The following is a 23,451-nucleotide window of genomic DNA, read 5'->3' on the forward strand; positions in this document are numbered from 1 at the left end:
AAGCAACGGACTCTCGGTTTCGGCTCAGGTCCTCATCTTGGGTGATGAGATAGAGCCCCACATTGGTCTCTATGCCCAGTGGAGAGTCTGCTGAAGATTTTCTTCCCCTGCCTCTCCCCTAATTCATGCATGCTCTCTCTCAAATAAATAAATCTTAAAAAAAAATTCAATAGTATATTTGAGCTGGCAGAATAAAATGATAAGCTACCTGATGATAGATTGATGTATATTATGCTGCTTACAGAATAGAGAGGAAAAAAATGAAGAAAAATGAATAGTCTGAAAGATAGTGGGATAACGTTAAGACTAGCAATATATACATAATAAAGACTACCAGAGAAAAAAGGAGCAGAAAAAAATGAAGAAATGATGGTTGAAAAACAATATTTTTTTTCTTCAAGTAGTATTTGGAAAACTAGATATCCAGATGCAAAAATAAATAAATTAATAAATAAATTAATTAATAATAAAACTGTACCCTTTCTTTACAGCATACAATTTTTAAATTTTTTATTTAAATTCCAGCTGATTAACATACAATGTAATATTAGTTTCAGGTGTACAATATAGTGATTCAACACTACCATACAACACCTAGTGTTCCTCTTAAGTGCATTCCTTAAACCTTATGACCTGTTTAACCCACTGCCCACATACCTTCCCCTAGTAGCCATCACTTTGTTCTCTATACTTAAGAGTCTGGTTTTTGCTTTGCCTCTTTTTTCCCCTCTTGCTCATTTTTTTTTCTTAAATTACACAGAGAAGTGAAATATATGGTATTTGTCTTTACTGGCTGACCTATTTCATTTAGCATAATCCTAGTTTCACCCATGTTGTTGCAAATGACAATATTTCATATTTTTAATAGATGAGTAATATTCCACTGTATATATACATACAACATTTTCTTTGCCTATTTATCAGTCAATGGGTATTTGGTCTGATTATATAATTTGCCTATCGTAGATGCTGCTATAAACATTGGCATGCATGTAACACTTTGAATTAGTATTTTTGTATTCTTTGATTAAATACCTATTAGGCAGTTGCTGGGTGGTAAGATAGCTTTATTTTTAACTTTTTGAGAAACTCCACTGTTTTCCAGAATGACTGTCCCAGTCACAGAATACAAAAATCCATTCCAAGTGGATCATAGACCAAAATGTAAGATCCAAAACTATAAAGATATTAGGAAAAAAAAACAGAGAAGTAAATCTTTTTGAATTTTGTAAAAAAGAAAAACTTCAAAAACTTTCAAAAAAACTTCTTGGATATAGCATCAAAAGCATAACTGAGGAAAGACAAAATAAGCTGAACCCCATCAAAATTAAAAACTCATGTGCTTCCAAAAACAGACACATAGATCAATGTAACAGAATAGAGAACCCAGAAATGGAACTTCAATTCTATAGTCAACTAATCATCACCAGAGCAGGAAAGAATGTCTAAAGACAGTCTTTTCAACAAATGGTGTTTGGAAAATTGGACAGCCATATGCAGAGGAATGAAACCGGACCATGTTCTTACACCATACACAAAAATAGACTCAAAATGGATGAAAGACCTAAATGTGAGACAGAAATCCATCAAAATCCTATAGGAAAACACAGGCAAAAACCTCTGTAACCCCAGCTGCAGCAACTTCTTGCTGGACACATCTCCAAAGGCAAGGGAAACAAAGAAAAAAATGAACTATTGGGACTTCATCAAGATAAAAAGCTTTTGCACAGCAAAGAAAACAGTGGCAAAACTAAAAGACAACTGACAGAATGGGAGAAGATTTTTGCAAACGTCTTATCAGATAAAGGGCTAGTATCCAGAAGCTATAAAGAACTTGTCAAACTGAACACCCAAAGAACAAATAATCTAATTAATAAATGAGAAGAAGACATGAACAGATATTTCTTCAAAGAAGACATTCAAATGGCCAACAGACACATGAAAAAATGCTCAACATCACTCAGCATCAGGGAAATAACAACTCAAAACCACAATGATATGCCACCTCAAACCTGTCAGCATAGCTAAAATTAACATGTCAGGAAATGACAGATGTTGGTGAGGATGTAGGGAAAGGGGAACCCTCCTGCACTGCTGGTTGGGATGCAAGCTGGTGCAGCCAATCTTAAAAATAGTATGAAGGTTCCTCAAAGATTTGAAAATAGACCTATTCTACAACCTAGCAACCACTAGGGATTTACTCCAAAGATAGAAATGTAGTGATCTGACAGGACAACTGCACCCTAATGTTTATAGCAGCAGTGTGCACAATAGCTAAACTATGGAGGGAGCTCAGATGTTAATCAACAAATGATTGGATAAAGGAGATGCAGTACAAATATACAATGGAATACTACTCAGCCATCAAAAATAAAATCTTGACATTTGCAATGACATGGATGAAACTAGAGGGTATTATGCTAAGCAAAATAAGTCAATCAGAGAAAGACAATTATCCCATGATCTCACTCATATGTGGAATGTAAGAAACAAAACAGAGGATCATAAGGGGAACGAGGGAAAGACAAAATAAGATGAAATTGGGACACCTGGGTGGCTCAGTGGGTTAAGCCTCTGCCTTTGGCTCAGGTCATGATCTCAGGGTCTTGGGATAGAGCCTGGCATCGAGATCTCTGCTCAGTGGGGAGCCTGCTTCCCCCTCTCTCTCTCTTCCTGTCTCTCTGCCTACTTGTGATCTCTGTCAATTGAATAGGTGAAATCTTAAAAAAAAAAAAAAAAAGATAAAATCAGAAAGGGAGACAAACCATGAGAGACTTCTTTTTTTTTTTTTTTTTTTTTTAAGATTTTACTTATTTATTTGACAGAGAGAGACACAGCAAGAGAGGGAACACCAGCAGGGGGAGTGGGAGAGGGAGAAGCAGGCTTCTGGCTGAGCAAGGAGCCTGATGTGGGGCTCGATCCCAGGACCCTAGAATCATGACCTGAGTTGAAGGCAGATGCTTAATGACTGAGCCACCCAGATGCCCCAAGATACTTTTAATCATAGGAAACAAACTGAGGGTTGCTGGAGGGGAGAGAGGTGGGGGATGAGGTAACTTGGTGGTGGACATTGAGGAAGGCATATGATGTAATGAGCACTGGATATTATAGAAGACTGATGGATCATTGAACTCTACTTCTGAAACTAAAACTATACTATATGTTAATTAATTGGATTTCTATTTTTAAAAAATAAAATAATTAAATAAAAAAACTCTGTGTGTCAAAGGATATGATCAAGAAAGTGAACCAACAGCTGACTGAATTGGCGAAAATATTTGCAGAGCATCTATCTATTTAAGGACTTGTGTCCAGATAGATAATGTAATTTTAAAATGGGCAAAAGATCGGATAAGTATTTCCCAATGATATCCAAATACCTTAGAAGTACACGAAAGGAGTTACATGTGATTAGCCATTAGAAAAATACAACCAATACCACAATAAGCAGTAAGATATGACTTCCTCCTCACTAGGGTGACTATAACAAAGAAGACAAATAATGCCTACTGCTGACAAGAATATGGAGAAATTAAGATCCTTATACATTACTGGCTGGAATGAGAACTGCTGTAGCTACTCTGGAAAAAATTTGGCTATTCACACAATGTGAAACATGTGAGCTACCATATGATCCAGTAATTTCACTACTAGGTGTATACCTAAAAGAAATAAAAATATATATCCACAAAAATGAATAACAAATGTTCATAGCATCATTCACAATAGTCAAAGAATGGAAATAATCCAAAAGTCCATCAATTGATAAATTTATAAACAAAACATAGAATACAATACAATGGAAACTTATTTGACCAAAAAATAAATAATGAAGTATAAGTACATTCTAGAACATGAATGAACCTTGAAATTATGCTAAGTAAAAGAAGCCAGACTAAAAGGCCACATATTGTACAATTCATGTATATGAAATTTCTAGGATAGATAAATCTACAGAGACTGAGGGTAGATCAGTGGTTGCCTAGGGTTGGAGAAATTGGAAAAAATGGAGAGAGACTAATAATGTGTTCAGTTTCTACTTTTAGTGATGTTTGTCCAACTCTGCTTTTCCAAAAAGCCATTAAATTGTGCACATTAAGTAGGTGAAGTGTATGGCATAATAATTACATTTCAAACTGTTAAGAAAGTACATCTGAAATCCTATCATTTGTGACCACATGGTTAGACCTTGAGGGCATTATACTAAGTAAAATAAGTCAGAGAAAGACAAATACTGTATTATTTCATTTCTATGTGGAATCTAAAAACAAACATAGAAAAAGAAATCAGATTAGTGATTACCAGAGGTGGAGGTAGGGGGAAGGGAATGAGGAGAAAGGTGATCAAAAGGTACAAACTTCCAATTGTAAGATAAATAAGTACTAGGGATATAATATACAGCATGACTATAGTTAACACAACTGTATGATATACATAAAAATGTTAAGAGTGAAATTCCAAAGATTTCTCATCACACAAAACTGTTTTTTCCCTTTTCTTTTTCTGTTTTCTTTTTCTTTTTATTGTATCTATGTGAGATGATAAATGCAAACTAAGCTTATAGTAATAATCATTTTATAATAACATAAAAGTCAAACCATTATGTTCTATACCTTAAACAGTGATATCTATCAATTATATCTCAAACTAGAGTATGGAAGAGAGTACATCTACCCTAATTTATAGAATGATAAAAATATCACTTCAGTTCTCTGAATAAAATGAATGTAAACATTTTCTAGATAGTAAGATTAATACATTTAAAACATAATTGGAATTGTATGTATTTATTTTAGGTATTATGTTTCTAGGATAGCTGAACTATTTTTCTGTCTAATCTGAGAAAAAAATACTTACGATCCCTTCTAACCATTAGATTAATTTGTTCTGTTCTTGAACACATTTATATCATATTAGAAAGTATTGATACTTTGATTCAGTAACATTGAACCCCCAATATTCTGAAGTGTATTAGAATTAAAGTTTAAATTTTAGTGTTTCAAAACTTTATCATTATGAATATAAATATTAGAAATAGTAATATTAGAAACTAATGGTTATTGTTATTTTAAATCTGTGAAAACTAAAACTATATTTGACTTAATTAATTTCTTTAAGAAGTTATTATAATTATATATTAAGACATTTAAAATTATGTAATTTTACTCTGCTTTAAGAAGTATACTTACAATCCTAACATTTGTAACAATTTGTTACAATCCTAACATCCTTTGTAACATCTGGAAGATAAAATAGATTTTGAGACTATAAAATTAGGGAAATTTTTTTTGGAATAAAAAAGAGTACTAGTGATTTTTCCACTAAACTTGAAAATATCATATTCAGATCTTTTATAAACAGCTAAATTTGGTTCACATGTAAAATTCCACATAATAAGATGGTATTTCTGAGGTATTACTTTGTCTCTTACTAAAAAGAAAAATACAAAATAAGCTGATTTACAGGTGATTATAAAGGTCTATAAAGACAATTATCTTCTTCATTTGAATACTAAATTTAAAATAAAAGTTCATTTTAAATTCAGTCATTAAAGGAGACACAGAATAAAATGATTTTTTTTAGTTATAATTCAGAAATAGAACTCCATAAATCAATTCCCTAACTAGAATTAACTCTTTTGAATTATTTCAATTACCCTAATGGAGGATTAGAATAGAATTTGAATGAAACCAATATATCACATTTTCTATACCAACCAGAAAAATAATGATCTAGTGACAGGGACAGTTTTAGGATTCAATGTAAATTTCCATTAAATTTTAAAAAGAGGGGGTCTTTCAAATATGTCTAAAATGTCTAATTAATCAAACTTTAGTGAATAATTAGTCCATTGTTAAAAATAATGTGCCCTGAAAATTTTAAAAGGATATAGTGTAAGAAATTTATATGAATTGTCCAAAAAAAGAGCTACTTTTAAAATGTCTCACTAAAGTTAAAACTGTTCAAATTTTAAATTTGTAACTAAAGAACAATATCTATACTAAAATTAATAATATAAATTATAACAAATATTTACACAAAATATACTTATGTATTTTTAAAATGTAAAATGTAGATGTTAAAATGAATTGAAGTAATGTTTGACTAGATTGTATAAAAAAAGAAAATAGAAATGAGCTTTGACTTCAAAATGTATTTTAAAATAACATATATTTTAGGTGTTATATATTCACAATGTTCTAAACAACTTTTTCCCAACGTATTTATTTATTTATTTATTTATTTATTTATTTATTTATTTGACAGAGATTGAGAACACAAGTAGGCAGAGTGGCAAGCAGAGAAAGAGGGAGAAGCAGGCTTCCCACTAAGCAGAGAGCCCAATGTGGGGCTCCATCCCAAGACCCTGGGATCATGACCTGAGCTGAAGGAAGACACTTAACCAACTGAGCCACGTAGGTGGCCCTTTTTTCAACCTTTTTAAAACTAAATGTATCTTTCCTCAATGAAAAAAAATAAGTTAAAGCGTGTCATGATAATATTGCATATCAATAACAGTTTTAAATAATGCCATTCTTATATAGATTGCAGTATTTCTACAATTGTATTCATTTTTTACCATAATTATTTTATTACATTGATAATATTTATCATAGTGTTTAAAAAATTAGGTCTGAAAATATTAACACAGAATAGATTACATCAAAGCTAGTTTAAATAATGCTGAAAACTTACCATCATCAGTGAGCATTAGGATTTTCATGACTCAATATCTGATATACAAAAAAAAAATTCAAAAATTATATAGACACAATCACTAGATGAGGTGAAGATAGGTCTGCCATTTTCCCTTCTTTTAGATCTTTCTTTATGACCGCCACAATATCTATCTATATCAAAGGAAAAATGTTACTCAAAAAAATTTAAATGTATTATTTATCATTGTTATGGAAATATCATCCTCTTTTATGAAATCAATATAACATCCACAATAGCCAACATGCAATTGTTAGACATGTGAAGAAGCAAGAGAACATGACCTGAGGGGAAAAAAGGCATTAACAGTTCTAGAGATGATAAAGATATTGAAACAAATAAACAGGGAGTTTATATATTTAGGGGCAGAAAAGTAGTTGTGTTTTTTTCCCAAAATAAAAATGTATCCTTCAGTTCCAAGAAAATTAAAAAAAAAAAAAAAAAAAAAAAAAAACCTTGAAGCAAAATAAACACAAAGAATCTACGTGTAAGAATGTCACAGTTTTGTCGTTTGCAAATATCTTCTCCCATTCTGTCAGTTGTCTTTTGATTTTGTTAACTGTTTCCTTTGCTGTGCAAAAGCTTTTGATCTTGATGAAATCATGGGATTGGGAGGGAGACAAACCATAAGTGACTCTTAATCTCACAAAACAAACTGAGGGTGGCTGGGGGGAGGGGGTTTGGGAGAAGGGGGTGGGATTATGGACATTGGGGAGGGTATGTGCTTTGGTGAGTGCTGTGAAGTGTGTAAACCTGGTGATTCACAGACCTGTACCCTGGGGATAAAAATATATGTTTATAAAAAATAAAAAATTAATTAAAAAAAAAAAAAGAATGTCACAGTTAAATTTTCTAAAAGAAAAAAAAAATTAGGGAGATGGGAAGAGGGAAAGAGAAAATCTTCAAAGAAATTTCAATAAGAGGGGTGCCTGGGTGTCTTAGTAGGTTAAGTGATTGCTTTCGGCTCAGGTCATGATCCTGGAGTCCCTGGATTGACTCCCACTTCAGGCTCTCTGCTCATCAGGGAGTCTGCCTCTCCCTCTGACCCTTCCCCTTCTCATGCTCTCTCTCTCTCTCTCTCATTCTCTCTCTCTCTAATAAATAAAATCTTTTTTTTTTTAAAAAAAGGGTATTCCATAAAGAAATATATTACATAAAGGGAAATAAATACAACTGACTTCTGATCAGGGAAAAATGCAATTGGGAAGCCAGTACAACAACATTTTTAAAATTCTGAAAGAAAAACCTGTCAAATTCGAATTCAGTGTCCAGCAAAAATACACTGTAAAATTGTGGCAAAATAAAAATTATTCATATACACAAAAACTAAGAGAATCTGCCACCAGCAGATATACACTAAGAAATGTTAATCAATTCTTTGGGACGAAGAAATGTGAATCTAGACAGTCTAATTTGTGATGGTTAATTTTATTGTCAACTTGACTAGGCTTTGATGCCTAGCTTGTTAATCACATACTAGGCTGGTTGTTATTATGAAGGTATTTCATAGATGCTATTAATTTTTACAATCAGTTGACTTTAAAAAACACAGATTACCCTCTATCACATGGGTAAATCTCACTCAACCACTTAAAAGCTTTAAGAGCAAAACTGAGTTTTCCCAAAGATGATGGGTACTTGTCTCGAGACTGATATATAAATATTCTGCCTGAGCTTCCAGGTTGCTTGTCTGTTCTGCAGATTTCAAAATTTACCAGCCCCAGAGTCACGTAAGCTATTTCTTTAAAAATCTCTGTATATGTCTTTATATAAATGTGTATCTTAATAAGATATCTCTAGCAAAATGATTTTGTTTCTCTAGAAAACCTTGATTGATACAAAGCTCTTATATACATGAAAAAAATTCCATAAATGGTAAATATGTTGACAAATGTAAAAGAATGTATCCCTTCTGTATATTTAAAAATATATGCATTGTTGACTAGTTCTATTTTAATTTTAGTTGAATAAGCTCCTGTAAAACTAACTTCCCCACAGAAAATAGCTTAACTTGAAGCAAAATACCAATTAAAAAATACAAACTTAAGCCTTCAGAAAATAAAGAAAGACAGGTTATACAGTAAAAATATAATCTATAAATAGGAGTCATTATAGGGTGAGTTCTTGCTTTTACTACATTTAGCTCAAGGGTTAAAACTGATTTTCAAAATTTATAGTGTTTGTGGTCTGAAGAACTGGAAGATAGAGTGCTGGGCAAATAAAACAAATGTAGAATGTGGAATGGCCATGTCGAGAATCCACCTCCCATGTTAGGATGACTATTATCAGGAAAACATGTATTGATGAGAGTGTCAAGAAAAGAGAAACTTTATACACTGTTAGTAGGAATGTAAATTGGTACAGTCATTTTGTAAAATGGATATTTTTCAAAAATTAAAAACAGAACTATCATATGATCCAGAAATCCCATTTCTGAGACTATATCCAGAGAAAATAGAATCTGCTTCTTCAAGAGCTATGTGCACTCCCATGTTCACTGCAGCACTATCCATAATAAGGAAGGTATGGAAACTATCTGTATCTATCATAAGGTGTAGAACATATACAATGGAATATTATTCAGCCTCGAGGAAAAAAAAAAGGAAATCCTGCCATTTGTGACAATATAATATGAACCTAGGGGACACTATGCTAAGTGGAAAAACCCAGACAAATATAGGCAAATCCCATATGATCTCACTTATATCTGAAAGCTAAAAAAGTTGATTCATAGAATCAGGAAGTAAAAGAGTGGTTTCCAGGGGCCCATTGGGAGGGGTTGGGGAAATGGGGCAATATTGATCAGAGGATACAGACTTTCAGTTTTACAGCGAATAAGTTCCAGGTATCTAAGGTACAGCATGGTGACTATAGTTAATAATATTGTATCGTATACTTGAAATTTGCAAAGAGAATATATATAAACCCTGTGTTCCCAAGGACAACAAAATAGTAACCATGAAGTGTTGAATGTTAATTAACTTGATCATGGTGATCATTTTATATTTGTGTATATTAAATCATCATGCTGTACACCATAAATATAAAAATTTTATTTGTCAATTCTACCTCAGTAAAGCTGGGAGGTAGGGGAGATATGGGATGATCTTAGTAAGGAGAGTGCCAGAGAAGTTGAATCACAAATTTTTATATAAATCTGTAATTCCCTGTTCAATTCTGACACATGACTGTGTAAGACTGAGTCCAAGAAAACTGAAAGGGGATAAAACTGACTGAAATTTAACTCTTGGGACTTCATCAAAATAAAAAACTTCTGCACGGCAAAGGAAACAATGAGCAAAACTAAAAGGCAACTGACAGAATGGGAGAAGATATTTTCAAGTGACATATCTGATAAAGTGTTAATATCCAAAATATATAAACAATTTATACAGCTCCACACCCAAAAGACAAATAATCCAATGAAGAAATGGACAGAAGAAATCAATAGACATTTTTCCAAAGAAGACTTAAAGAGGGCCAATAGACTTATGAAAAGGTATTCAATATCACTCATCATCAGGAAAATGCAAACCAAAATCACAGTGAGATATCACCTCACACCTGTCAGAATGGCTAAAATCAACAACACAAGAAACAACAGGTGTTGGCAAGGATGTGGAGAAAGAGGAACTCTCCTGCATTGTTGGTAGGAAAGCAAACTGGTGCAGCCACTCAGGAAAACAGTGTAGAGTTTCCTCAAAAATTTAAAAATAGAACTACCTTACAATCCACCAACTGCACTACTAGCTATTTATCCAAAGAATACAAAAATACTAATTCAAAGGGATACATGCATCCTAATACTTATAGCAGCATTATCAACAATAGCCAAATTATGGAAACAGACCAAATGTCCAACAACTGGTGAATGGATAGGGAAGATGCAGTATATAAATCTATATATATATATCTGCACACACATCTATCATTTATCCATATATATACATATATATGTATACACACACACACACACACACACATACACACTACCTACATACCTATGCACATACATACTCATACAAGGGAATATTACTTATCCATAAGAAAGAATGAAATCTTGCCATTTGCAATGATGTGGATGGAGCTGATAATATTACGCTAAATGAAATAAGTCAGAGAAGGACAAATACCATATGATTTCACTCATATGTGGAATTTAAGAAACAAAATAAACAAAGGGGAAAATAAGACAATGACAGGTAAAGCAAGAAACAGACTCTTAACTATAAGAAATTGATGGTTACCAGAGGAGAGGTGGGTGGGGGGAATGGGTGAACTACGTGAAGGGCATTAAGGAGGGCACTTGCTGTGATGAGCAGTGGGTGTTGTGTATAAGTGCTGAATCACTATATTGTGCACCTGAAACTAGTATTACACTGGATGTTAACCAACTGGAATTTAAATAAAAACTTAAAACCGACAGATTTGAGCTCCAAGAGACAGAGATTGCAATTCGTGTCTAACCAAAGTAATTTACACTCTTCAGAAAAGTATAGAAGAATCTAGAATCTAGAATCTGCAGTATGTAGGATGTAATACCAAATTTTCAATTCACAAAGAATTAAGAAATTTTGATTCATTCTCAAAGGAAAAAACAAACTACAGATTGTACAGAAAAAACAATCTTCCAATTCTGAGATGACCTAGACGTTATAGAGAGCAGGAGGTCATTGAAGCAGTTATTTAACTATGCTCAGTGAAGTAAAGAACATGATCATACCAAATGAAAAGATGGAAAAGCTTAGTAGCAAAATAGGAACAATAAAAGGAAGAAGAAAATTCTAAATGAAAGAGAAGAAATGTGATAGCTTGTATTAAACACTGTACAACACTCATAGAAAAATACAGATGACAGAGTAGAGGGTCAGCAACTTTCAAGATAGATCAATAGAAAATATCAAGTGAGAAGAAAGAAAAAGAAGATAAAAAATAAAATGAAGATAAACAACTTCAGGGACTTGCATGGCAATATCAAGGTGTCTAAAAAACACTGAATTTACCTAAAAGAGAAGAAGAGAATGGGACATATTAAAATGGGACAGATTAAAAATGAAAACAAAACTCAACCAGAAGTTTTCTCCATTTGGCTAAAAACGAATTTATAAACTCTAATCTTAGGCATTTATACAGAAGAGATGGACATCTATGCTCTCAAAAAGACTTACACAAATGTTCACAGCAGATTTATTTACTGTAGCTCCACATTGGAAAGACAGCTTATACTAATAAGAATATGAATAAACAAAATGTGATATATCCACACAGTGAGATATACTTAGCAATAAGAAGGAACAAGGAACTTATGAATACAACTGAATTTCATAGACATTATGATAAGTAAAAAGGGCAGATAGAAAGAATACTTTCTGTTTTCATTTATATGAAGTTAAATGAAAGCAATAATACCCTTTTACAATAGAAGTTATAAGTGTCTGCTGCTAGAAAAGGTGGGCATAGAAATGTTCTTCATCTTGGTACAGGTGTTGACTATATGAGTATGCACATTTGTCAAAAGTCATCAAAGTATAACACCTAAGATCTGTGAATTTCTTTGTAGAAAAATCAATAGAAAAAGTTAAAAAGAAAAAAAAGTCAAGGAACAAAAATCAAAGGATTTTTTTTTTAAGTAAGAAGTGGAAGAAAAACGTCAGATAAAATACTCATATTTGATTCTGATGAACCTTAATAATTAATGAAGCAGAAATGTCATATTGATGTCAATCACTTTGTAATTTACACATTCTATTATTTAAAGAAGATACTAATAGGTTTTGTTATGCTTCTTACAAGGACTCAGTTGAAAGCATATGGATTTCTTTGCTAATTAGGTGGAGCACTGATGATGCAGTATCTTTGTTGTTTAGAGATGGTTGTAGAATCATGTGCACACTATTTATAATACACAGGCACCCCACACTCTATTAATTTATTACATATTTACTTATTTAAATTTTTAAAAAGATTTAATTTATTTTTTTGAGAGAAAGAGAGAGAGAGAGAGAGAGAGTGCATGAGCTGGGGAGAGGGGGAGAAGGAGAGGGACAAGTAGATTCCCTGCTAAGCAGGTGCCTGAAGTGGGTCTCAGTCTGAGGACCCAGAGATCATGACCTGAACTGAAGGCAGATGTTCAGCCAACTGAGTCACCCAGGTGCTCCACACTCCACTAGTTTATTAAAAAGATATTTATTAAGTAGCCATTAAATGCTTGACAAAATGCTAAGGATCAAGATACAAAGATCCACACAGCTCTGCCTTTTAGGAATCTCCATTAATATTAATGAAATTGAGGGGCACCTGGGTGGTCCAGTTGGTTAAGCATCCAACTCTCAGTTTGGGCTCAGGTCACTATCTCAGGGTCAAGCCCCATGTCAAGCCCCAAGTTCCGCTTGAGATTCTCTTGTCCTCTCCCTCTGCCCCTCCTGCTCATGATCTCTCTTTCTCTTCCTCTCAAATAGATGGATAAATCTTTAAAGAAAAATTAATAAAATTGAAAACCTTCTTATCATTGCACTTAACACCTACATGTCCTCAATAAATGTTAATTGCATGTAAAACAGAATATCTCTACTTTTTTGGATCACTATGAGAATTTGATGAAAGCTATAGATATAAATTCAGAAAAAAATATATATATAGGCATATAATAGTTTCCTTACAAGGAATTAATTTCCAGTAAGGGAATTCATGGTCTCCTGAAGTTGTTTTATGAAACCAATATTAGGACTTAGAAATTAAGTGGAAGACATTTGAAGAACTAATGTATGTGCATAAACATTCTAAACAAAAAAATGTGTTGGGCTTTTTTAAGGGAGCAGCTAATTAAGAGAAATACCTCTAGGAGGAGGAAGGTCACTGTTAAGTGTCCTGGATGATCAAAATCTGTTTCAATGTGCTTATGGCTACGTCTAGGTTGATTGATATGGAAAGTATTTCTTTTGACTTAAAATATGCAAGTTCTGTTTCTTTGTGTTAAAAGTTGCAATGCATTCGAGAAGTAACATAACTTTGATTTCTGAAGTCAGACCTCTGGTTTTAAGTCCCAGTTTTTTATAATTACTAGTTCTAAGTTTTGTTTTGTTTTTCTGTTTTGTTTTTTCCTTTGTAAAATGGGACTAATCATGCCACCTAACCTATGGTGGTTTTTGAGGTTTAAATTAGCTAATATTTGTAAAGAACAAAAGATGACATATAGAAATACTAATAGGTATACAAATGAATGTTAAATAGTATCTCTCTGACTTTGAGATGAGGTAAGGAAATCCTGAGCTGTGAAGATATCATTTGAAAGCAAAAGGAGTTGGCAAAATTGAGAAAGGCAGAAGATTGACAGATTTTTGCTCAGATACTATTTTTACAGCTACAAATATTGTTTTAACAAGCTATTGAAAGTAAAAGGAGGATTCTAAAAAATCTCTTGATCTTTAAATCTCTATATGTTTACTTCCACATCTGAAATACTAAAACATATTTTTAGATCAGTTTGCTTGATGCCTTTTGTAAATGTCTCAGTGATGAAAGGTGTAGAGGGTAAGGGGAATTTTCACATGCGCATCACTAGGATATGGCAAGGCCATAATGAGACAACAGAATGGAGGCCGAAAAGGAAAAAGAATAGAAAAGAAAAACAAACAAATGAGAAACAAAAGAAGAGCCTGTAGAAATTCTCATTACTCATATAGAAAGCTAAGTGAAGGCAAAACTCGGCCTGGGCATGTGGTAATCAGAGTGTAAAAGATTTGCTATGCACAAAACATGGTATTTCTCAACCATTCCCACTGTGATTAAATGCTGCATGTACTCACTTTCTGCACCCTAGTAATTTCCTTTATCTTTCTTTCATTCAGCAGTATTTATTGAGTACTTAATATCTGGTAGGCGCTGTAGAAGAAATAAGTATATCAAAATGTTTGCACTGTGTCCCTGACCTTGGGTTGCCTGTAGGCTAAAGTCAGGGAGGCTTAGACAAGCGCATAAGCTGCAGAGCTATAAGTGCTCTAACAAAGGCATGAACAAATTGCCAAAGGAGTAGAAAAGAAGGAATGAGTAAGTGATAGTCAAAAGCAGAATCAAGAGTAGGTAGCTGCCATGTATCACTCTTTGTGACACTTTGTTTAGTGATGAGAGTCTATACTTTTCATTTTTATTTCAGTGTTTTCTCCCCTTTAATAGGAATATTTCTTGTATTTTTAAAAGTCATCTTCAGGATCCTACTCCAGAAGTTTTCTTCATCATCCTTTCTTTAGAGTCTCTTCTTGGCTAAATTTTGATTTCATTTTTATATTTTAACGTGATTGTTAATAGCTAATATTTTGCCTGACTTCTACATGATGTTATTTTCAACATTGGAAAAGAATTGATTTGAACAACATAAAAGAAGCCACTGATCTACCTCCAATTAAAATATTGACTAGAAATATTGCAAATTTTAAAGTCACCTGAAGAAAGACATAATTATGTAAGATGAGGCTCTAAATAGACCAGATGTCTCAAATGGGCTTTTTAAAAATTAGCAGATTTGGATGCATCTCCCTATGCATGACAACAATTAGAACTTCAGTCTTCAATATTGAAAGCATTGAATATAAGAAAAAACAAACTCAGATACTAGACCATAACAAAAGAAAAGACAATAATCTTTTTACATCTGAATTCTCCTGAAGCTATAAATTATTCTATGCACACATGCATAAACATATGAAAATATTAAAAGCCCACATAAAACAAAGCACAATCAACTTGTCTCTGCTCAGGGATGTTTTCTATGTGAATCATTCTTCCAATAGAAAAGACTACATTTCTACAATGTAGACTACTTATCCATGTTAGCTGTTTCTTACTTTGCCCATTTCAAAGTATGGATAAGAATTCTTAACTACTTCATACATATCACGAGGATTAATGATTCTAAGAAGCTTTCAAGATGGAATTTCTTTCAAGTATAAAGCATCATTAATAATAAAGGAAAAGGAAATTAAACCTTTGCATAAATATCCTTGCACATGATGACAAATTGATGTCCTGATGAACATAATTGGCATTGCATATTCCTGGCTGTAAGGCAGATTTTGTAATGCACCATTATAATTCTACCCAGGTACACAAATGACACTCATAATGAAACTTACACATCCTGCACTTAACATATATGCATTCAATGCGCACATACACAAACACGTACATACATATCAAATCTCATATGCTTTCCAAAAATTTACCAAAGATAGAAATTAATCTCATGAATGGATATAATCAACTAAATATGCTTCTATCTTCAAAATCTAAAAGCAACTTAATAATGCACATGCAAAATGAATAATATGAGGAAAAAAATAATGCATGTTCATTTTTTTTTTTTTGCTGTAGCTAGTATTTTCATGTCTCTCAGAAATCTTTGAGAGTTTACCTGCAATAATCCATTCTGTCAAACCATAATATGTCATAATCTGACTTTATGGGATATTAATTAAAATATGAATTATAATCAATATTCTCAGAAAATATGTGATAACAATTTTGTTAATAAGAGAAATAGTGATAGTTTTCAAGTCAGGTCCAATTCCGTGATCACCAAGCAGAGAGTCTTCAATTCTTGCCAGCATTTAAGAGACAATCTAATATGCAAAGACACACACAGACATTTGTATGAGAAGCACAATTAATTTTGATATGTTTAAATAAGAGGGTACTTCAATCAAAACATATATTCCAAAACAACTCTCTGTGATGTTTTTGATTCAGAAGTTTAGAGATGATAACACTGATGAGAATGTGGATAGTAAAATATCAAAACTGGCAGCACACAACTCTCATTTAGAAAAGAAATTAGATTTCCCTGCAAAATAAATTAGGAAAGGAAGTAGAGGCAAAGTGTGGTAGAACACAAAGACAATTCAAGCAACTCTTTTGAAATTGGCATGCTGGAGTTGCATTTCTGCTTCCTGAAGTGTGTGATTTTAGAGAGTAAGCCCCCAGGCTTTCAAAGGGGAAGGATGATAAAATAGTTACTGGGCAACCTGCATTGAAATTTAAAGTATCCATGCTGAGCAGGACACACCACTCTTGTGTTTCTGTGGTTCTAGAACTCTAAAATGTTTACTTGTCCTGAAAATAGAGAAAATAGAGTTTAAAGACAGAGTCAACAGATAGCTATTCCAGTGCTGAAAGTAAAAACAATGTAACACTGACTAGTGGAAGAAAATGCCCCCTCACTCTCACCTTTGTAGTCATCTGAACTATTCATTGAGTTCCTGTTACTATTGGTTGCCCAGCCTCTTTCTAAGAGGAAAACTTTGGTGGAGATAGCTTTCCTGAGTATGACATTCTAGTGGAAGAAGATAAGCAATAGAGAAAACACTACAGCAAGGAGATGACGCAGAATATTAGAGGTACTGAGCATTATGGAGAGAATAAAGTAGGGAAGATGGCCAGAAACTGCCCAGCTCAGGGGTGAACACTGAAATATGAAAAGGTGGTCAGGAAATGACTTGCTGAGAAAGTAACATGAATGGAGAAGACTTGAAAGAGGGGAGAGAATTAGCCTCAGGGATATCTGTGGGCATCATTCTGGCTGGAGCTTGCTGGCATAAATGCCCAGCGGCCAGAGTGTCTCAGCTACTCTAAGGTTGACAGGAATGATTGGGGGTGGGGTGGGGAGTGAGGGGAAAGAGAGCAATCAGAGATGGAGACAGAAAGGAAAAGAATCAGATTAGGTAGAGCCTTGTAGGCCATTGGAAACCTTTGCTTTACTCTGAATGAAATAGAAGGGCATTGGATGCTTTCAGGCAGAAGGTAACATGGTTGGACTGAAAATGATCACATAGATATGGGTACTTATCTATTATATCACCTATTATCTATACATATACACAGTATTTAGGTGATGACAAAAATATTGCTTATTTCTGTGCAATTTTAAGTGTGAAATCACATCCATTAATCTTTCCATAAAAGGGTTATATGATAGAGGTGCCTGGGTGGCTCAGTCCGTTAATCTTCAGGTTTCAGCTCAGGTCATGATCTCGAGTTTGTGAGATCACACCCCACATTGGTTTCCTCACTCAATTCAGAGTCTGCTTGGCTCTCCCTACCCCTCTGCTCATCCCCTACTGTCCCTCTCCCTCTGCCCCTCCCCCCGTTGGCACCCTCTTTCTCTAAAATAAATCAATAATAAATATACATAAATATACAGTAGGCATCTTGTCTTCTGAGTTTGATCTTTTGTTCAAAACAATTCCAGCAGAACAAAGGGTATAGGCCTATGGCAGAAACTACTTATTTTCTCCCTAAATCCATTTTGCCTTTCACCCATAGTAGTAAAATGGCTAGCATACATTGTCATCCAGAGTATTACTATGTCACACAACCTCCCTTGCAGATAGATGAGACTATGTGAGTAATTTCTGGCCAATGTCATGTAAGCGGTGGTGGTCTATGGCAGTTTTTGAGATCTGTCCTCAAGAAAGAGTTGGCATAAACAGTGCATCATCCTTTATTCTTCCCCAGACCTTCCATTCTGTTAAGTGACAACAGTATTTCCTAGTTCTTGTGTTGCCCTCCAAATTAATTTCTACATTTCAGCTTTCTCTTTCTGGATAGTTAAAGGTATGCTGAAAATATTGTGGCTAAAAGTGTAGGTTCTAGCCCTGCATCAGGCTTCCTGCTTGGTGGGAAGCCTGCTTCTCCCCCTCCCACTCCCCCTGCTTGTGTTCCCTTTCTCGCTGTATCTCCCTCTGTCAAATAAATAAATAAAATCTTAAAAAAAAAAAAAAGGAGGGTGGGTCTTAATGTGAAAATAATCAGATTCAAATCCCACATTCACCATTGGCTTACCTGTGTGAGCTTCAGCAAGCTCTTTACCTTATTTGTGCTGAAGTTTTATCATCTATAAAATGGAATTATTCTGAGAATTAAATTCATATAAAACTCACATATTTCTATATGAGAGTACCTAGTGATAGTATACCTCCAGTACCATTTTTCTTACTCTTATCATCTATTTTGGTAACAAATAAACACTTTGATCGCAGTGTTATAAATCAGATCCAAAATGTAAACACTTAAAATAAATCACAATTACCTAATTAATAATTTCCTTTCTTAAGATGTGGGTATGGACAAAGTTTACCTAGAATCATCTTTTTATTTGTCTTCGAAACCAGAATTCCTAGACAGAACTGTTTTTCTATCAGATTTAACCTAGTTTCTCCATTACATTCAAGTTCCCAAATAGCTGTTGTTTGCCTTTGTTGTTCAGAACCACAATAGTACCAGCCACATAATTGTTGCTCAGGAAGAAGTATTCAGTGCATAAATACATAAAATTGTGGAGAAGCCAAAATCCGTAAGACCTCAAGGACTTACAATCTTTAGCTCCAGTTTTGTTTCCAGACCACTAATTGAAGCCCCTCCAAAGCCAAATCTACTGAAATTTAGAGGCAGCTACTTTAGGGAAATGTTAGAGAAAGAGTCTTTTCCTGAAGTAAACACAACAAATGAGTAAGTGCAAAGGGAAAATAATGAGTGTAATTATATCTTTATCTAGGTGTTACTTCTAGTATCTATTCAAAAACAGAGAAAGACTAGGGGGAAAAAATGAAAAGCTCTTTTTTTAATACTGCTAGAACCTAAGTTTCAATTAATGTGCCAAGGCAATGTTATTCTGAAGATATGGCCATCCTGCTGGAATAGAACATAGAGGACTAGACGTGAATTTGTGCTTTCTTTCTTTTGAGTAAAATTACGGCAAGAAAATTTAGGTGCATATGAGGAAATATTGTCTGTTTACAAACTGTCCTTTTAGACCAAGTCTGCATTTTTTGAAGGGAAAATTAAAGGAAACCTTTTATTGAAGAACAGAGACGCACATGATAGAAGCAGTGTTATATCCGGTTAGAAAGGTGTTATACAGTCCTTTTCATTTGTTGTTATAGCCGTACAGCAGAATTATGCACAATTTTTCCTCTTTTTTGAAGTTCTCTGTACCTTCCAAATTTTCTGGAATGAAAATACTTTTTTTAAACAATAAGAAAATGAACAAATAGCAAATGAGAAAGCCAGTCAACAGAAACCTACAACATTCACCTAGATAGATAACACGAATGAAATTAGCATACAAGAGATGATGACTTTATGTTTTAAGAATTAGCAATGATTGGCTGGAAAAAAAAAAAAAAAAAGAGAGAGAGAGAGATGTAATAAATTAGTGAAAGCCTGTCCCGAAATTGTGAATATTAGAGGAGTAAAAACCAAGAGGATACATGGGACAGAGCCAGGAATTAATAATAAAGGTATATCTTTGTGGGAAAATAAAATCAAGAAGAAGAAACATTTGGGCCTGTGAAATAAGGTATGGACTTTCAAATGATGGAATAAAAAATTAGAAAATTTTAAATTGTAGATTCAAGAATTACTGAAGAACCAAAAGCACAAAGGTATAAACTAAGTGGTATGGGCCAATTACATAATGTCAGCGATCTCTTCTATAAAGGAGGATATAGTCTACTGCTAAAAATGTTTATGATGATTTAATTAGGTAATATATGGCAAATGATCTTCATCAAACTTTTTTTCTCTTAAATTTCACCTCTCTTGGGGCGCCTGGGTGGCTCAGTGGGTTAAGCCGCTGCCTTCGGCTCAGGTCATGATCTCAGGGTCCTGGGATCGAGTCCCGCATCGGGCTCTCTGCTCAGCGGGGAGCCTGCTTCCTCCTCTCTCTCTCTCTGCCTGCCTCTCTGCCTACTTGTGATCTCTCTCTGTCAAATATATAAAAAAAAAAAAAAAAAAATCTTATAAAAAAAAAAAAATTTCACCTCTCTTAAAGAAAGGAATTCCAGAATTATTTGGTTAGCACTAGAAATTAGTGGAAGAAATTTTAAAAAATAGATTTTAGAAAATGCTTGATTTTTTTGAAAAATAGGTATATTATGTTTATCTTCTAACTTTACTAACGAACTTCTAGTAAACTACATAACTATATTAATGTAAAGAAAAACTAAAGAATAACCATAGAAAGGAACTTACAGTGCTATATACCATATTACAAATGTAGTTATTACAACACTAAATATAAACCTGCTGATGTACCTTTAGCATAGGTGGCAACAAGAATAAAACTGAGAAGTAGGTTAAAGTGTCATTTGAGAATTAAACTCTAAAATCAACACATTGTAGATGCTACATGAGATAGCCTGACATCGTCTTAAAGAGATAGAAATGAACAAGAAGAAATACCAGTTCCAAGGAGCCAACACTGACTGGGGCCCTCAAAGCACCATCTGGGAAAACAGTGTTCTTTGAGAGAAATCAATTATCTAATTTTATGACAATCTGTCAGAGTATATGTGGTCATCAGAGTCTGGGACCAGGAAATCTTTGAATTATGAGGATGGGAGTTCTTGCTCTGATTTGAAGTTCAGCCAGCAACCTTCTGTCAGTTTGCTTGCCACGAAGGTTGCCTACAGGGAGAGAATGTGCTGATATGCAAGCTGCAAATATTTCTTTCACTTAGCACTTGTATTTATCATTTAAATTAATAAATTAGCACTCTGATTTTTTTATGATCAGTCTCCCGTCATCTTTACTCTGTTGGCATCTGTCATTCTAATAAACTATGTGACAAAGACAAGGTCAGGTATAATATCTAGAAGATCAAGGGCTGAGCCCTTTATCATGCCAGCCTATTTTTTCCAGGATTCTTCCTCAGCTACACATTTTTATTTTAATAACAAATGCAACATATACAAAATAAGCCTCAATTATTGTATTTTTCCTCATTACTTATCTATTACAGTCATACCTTTTCAACCAAAAGGCCAACTACTTGTTTCAAATTGACTTTGACAACCAATACAAGAAATGAAAAAAGATGATTATTTTGGTGAAGTCAGTAAAAGGAGTAAACATAGTCAAACTATTATGGTAGTATGTATTAAAGCAAAAAGCATAAATGTGATAAGGTTTATATTTAGAAAATTAACTAAGGGCATCTGAGTGGCTCAGTTGGTTAAGCAACTGCCTTCAGCTCAGGTCATGATCCTGGAGTCCTGGGATGGAGACCCGCATCAGGCTCCCTGCTCTGCAGGGATTCTGCTTCTCCCTCTGACCTCGCCCCTCTCACACTCTCTCTCTCTCAAATAAATAAATAAAATATTAAGAAAAAGGAAAAAAAAGAGAATTGAGATGAAAAATCAAAGAAGAGGAATATCATTGAAAGGAGACCAATCAGGAGATGATAGGAGGAATAAGGATCCCTCGTTAGCAGGGATGGAGAGAAGATTCATATTGAGGAAACACTTAATATGGGTTTTTTTTGTTTTGTTTTGTTTTTAAAGATTTTATTTATTTATTTGACAGAGAGGGATCACAAGCAGGCAGAGAGGCAGGCAGAGAGAGAGAGAGAGGGAAGCAGGCTCCCCGCTGAGCAGAGAGCCCAATGTCGACTCGATCCCAGGACCCTGAGATCATGACCTGAGCCGAAGGCAGCGGCTTAACGCACTGAGCCACCCAGGTGCCCCTTTAATATGTGTTTTTAATTGCAGTTACAAAAGCTGACTGGCAGATTAAACTGAAAAAGGGTTTATTAATAAGATTTCGGGTAGCTCAAGAGCTGAGAAAGCTCAAAAACCATTAACAGATTCCCAAGTGAGCTTTCGGTAACGATGCTATAATCATGGCCAAATTTGACCAAAAAACTTTCCTCTTCTGCTGACGCTGCCGACGGTGATGATATGCAGCAAGTACTAGTGCCAGGAACTAGAGTTTAAAGCCACTGCTGCTTCTTTTCCAGGATCTTTCTATTTTTATTTTTATTTTTTTACTGAAATGCAATTAGCCAACATATAATTCATCATTAGTTTCAGATGTAATGTTCAGTAATTTTTCAGTTGTGTATAACACCCAGTGCTCATCACATCACATGCGCTCCTTAATAATCCAGGATCTTGACCTTATAATCATTGCCAGATACCTCTGATATCTCCTCTAACATAATCGATTCTGTATGGAACCTCCTTCCTCAGTTTGCTTATTTTTAAATCAAACTCTCAAACAAGTCTACCTAATTGTAGAGGAGGTACCAGGCACAAAAATTGGCGGTGCTGATTTTTCTTGCTTCCACCTTGGCAGAGACAGAAGTCAAAAGGAGGAAATTTCCCCAGGGATAGCACACATGATAAAAAATGTTGGGTATCCAAGAAAACAATGATACATTCTATTATGGGGAGACATTTTAGATTGCAATTTTTTATATTGATTGGAAGTAGTTGGTAAGATATGGAGAAGGTGAAGTGTCAGGGAGAAGGAGCTAGAACAGTAAGACTGGCCCCACCAAGAGCCTTCCTTGGGAACTACACTTTGCATCTCAGTTGCCGTAGCTTTGAACTGTGTCTGGGGACATTGTGCTTTATCTTAATTTATTTTGTACCTCTGTTAGCTGGATGTGTCCTAAGGTAATAGAAAAGCCTAAGAGAGGTTATTTTTTGGAGGTCTGGAATGCTCAAAAATTTGTTCTTATAAACTAATGGTTATTGCCTCTTTGCTTTATGCCATTTTGACTTATGAAAGTTTTCATAGGAATTCTATACTTTTGGATACTGGAAGAAACCTGTAATATACTCTATAATTACTTATTATTTCATAAAGCCTGTATTTTTATTATTAATTTCTATTAGTTGCAAAACAAAATAGATTTAAAAAAAAAAACAACAAAAGTATCCCCTTAACTTCATGAATTTG

General features: G+C 34.0%; 1 long non-coding RNA gene across 1 annotated transcript; it reads right to left on the reverse strand.

Annotated features, from left to right (window-relative positions):
- Nucleotides 1-513: 513 nt before the first annotated feature.
- Nucleotides 514-22,648, reverse strand: LOC116567196. The gene is made up of 3 exons (XR_004276147.1): nt 22,634-22,648; nt 5,085-5,089; nt 514-605 (listed from the first exon to the last, which is right to left on the reverse strand). It is a non-coding gene; the product is annotated as an uncharacterized LOC116567196 (long non-coding RNA).
- Between the last annotated feature and the right edge of the window lie 803 nt (nt 22,649-23,451).

This window comes from Mustela erminea, chromosome 1 (assembly GCF_009829155.1).
Source record: "Mustela erminea isolate mMusErm1 chromosome 1, mMusErm1.Pri, whole genome shotgun sequence".
Taxonomy (NCBI): Eukaryota; Metazoa; Chordata; class Mammalia; order Carnivora; family Mustelidae; genus Mustela; species Mustela erminea.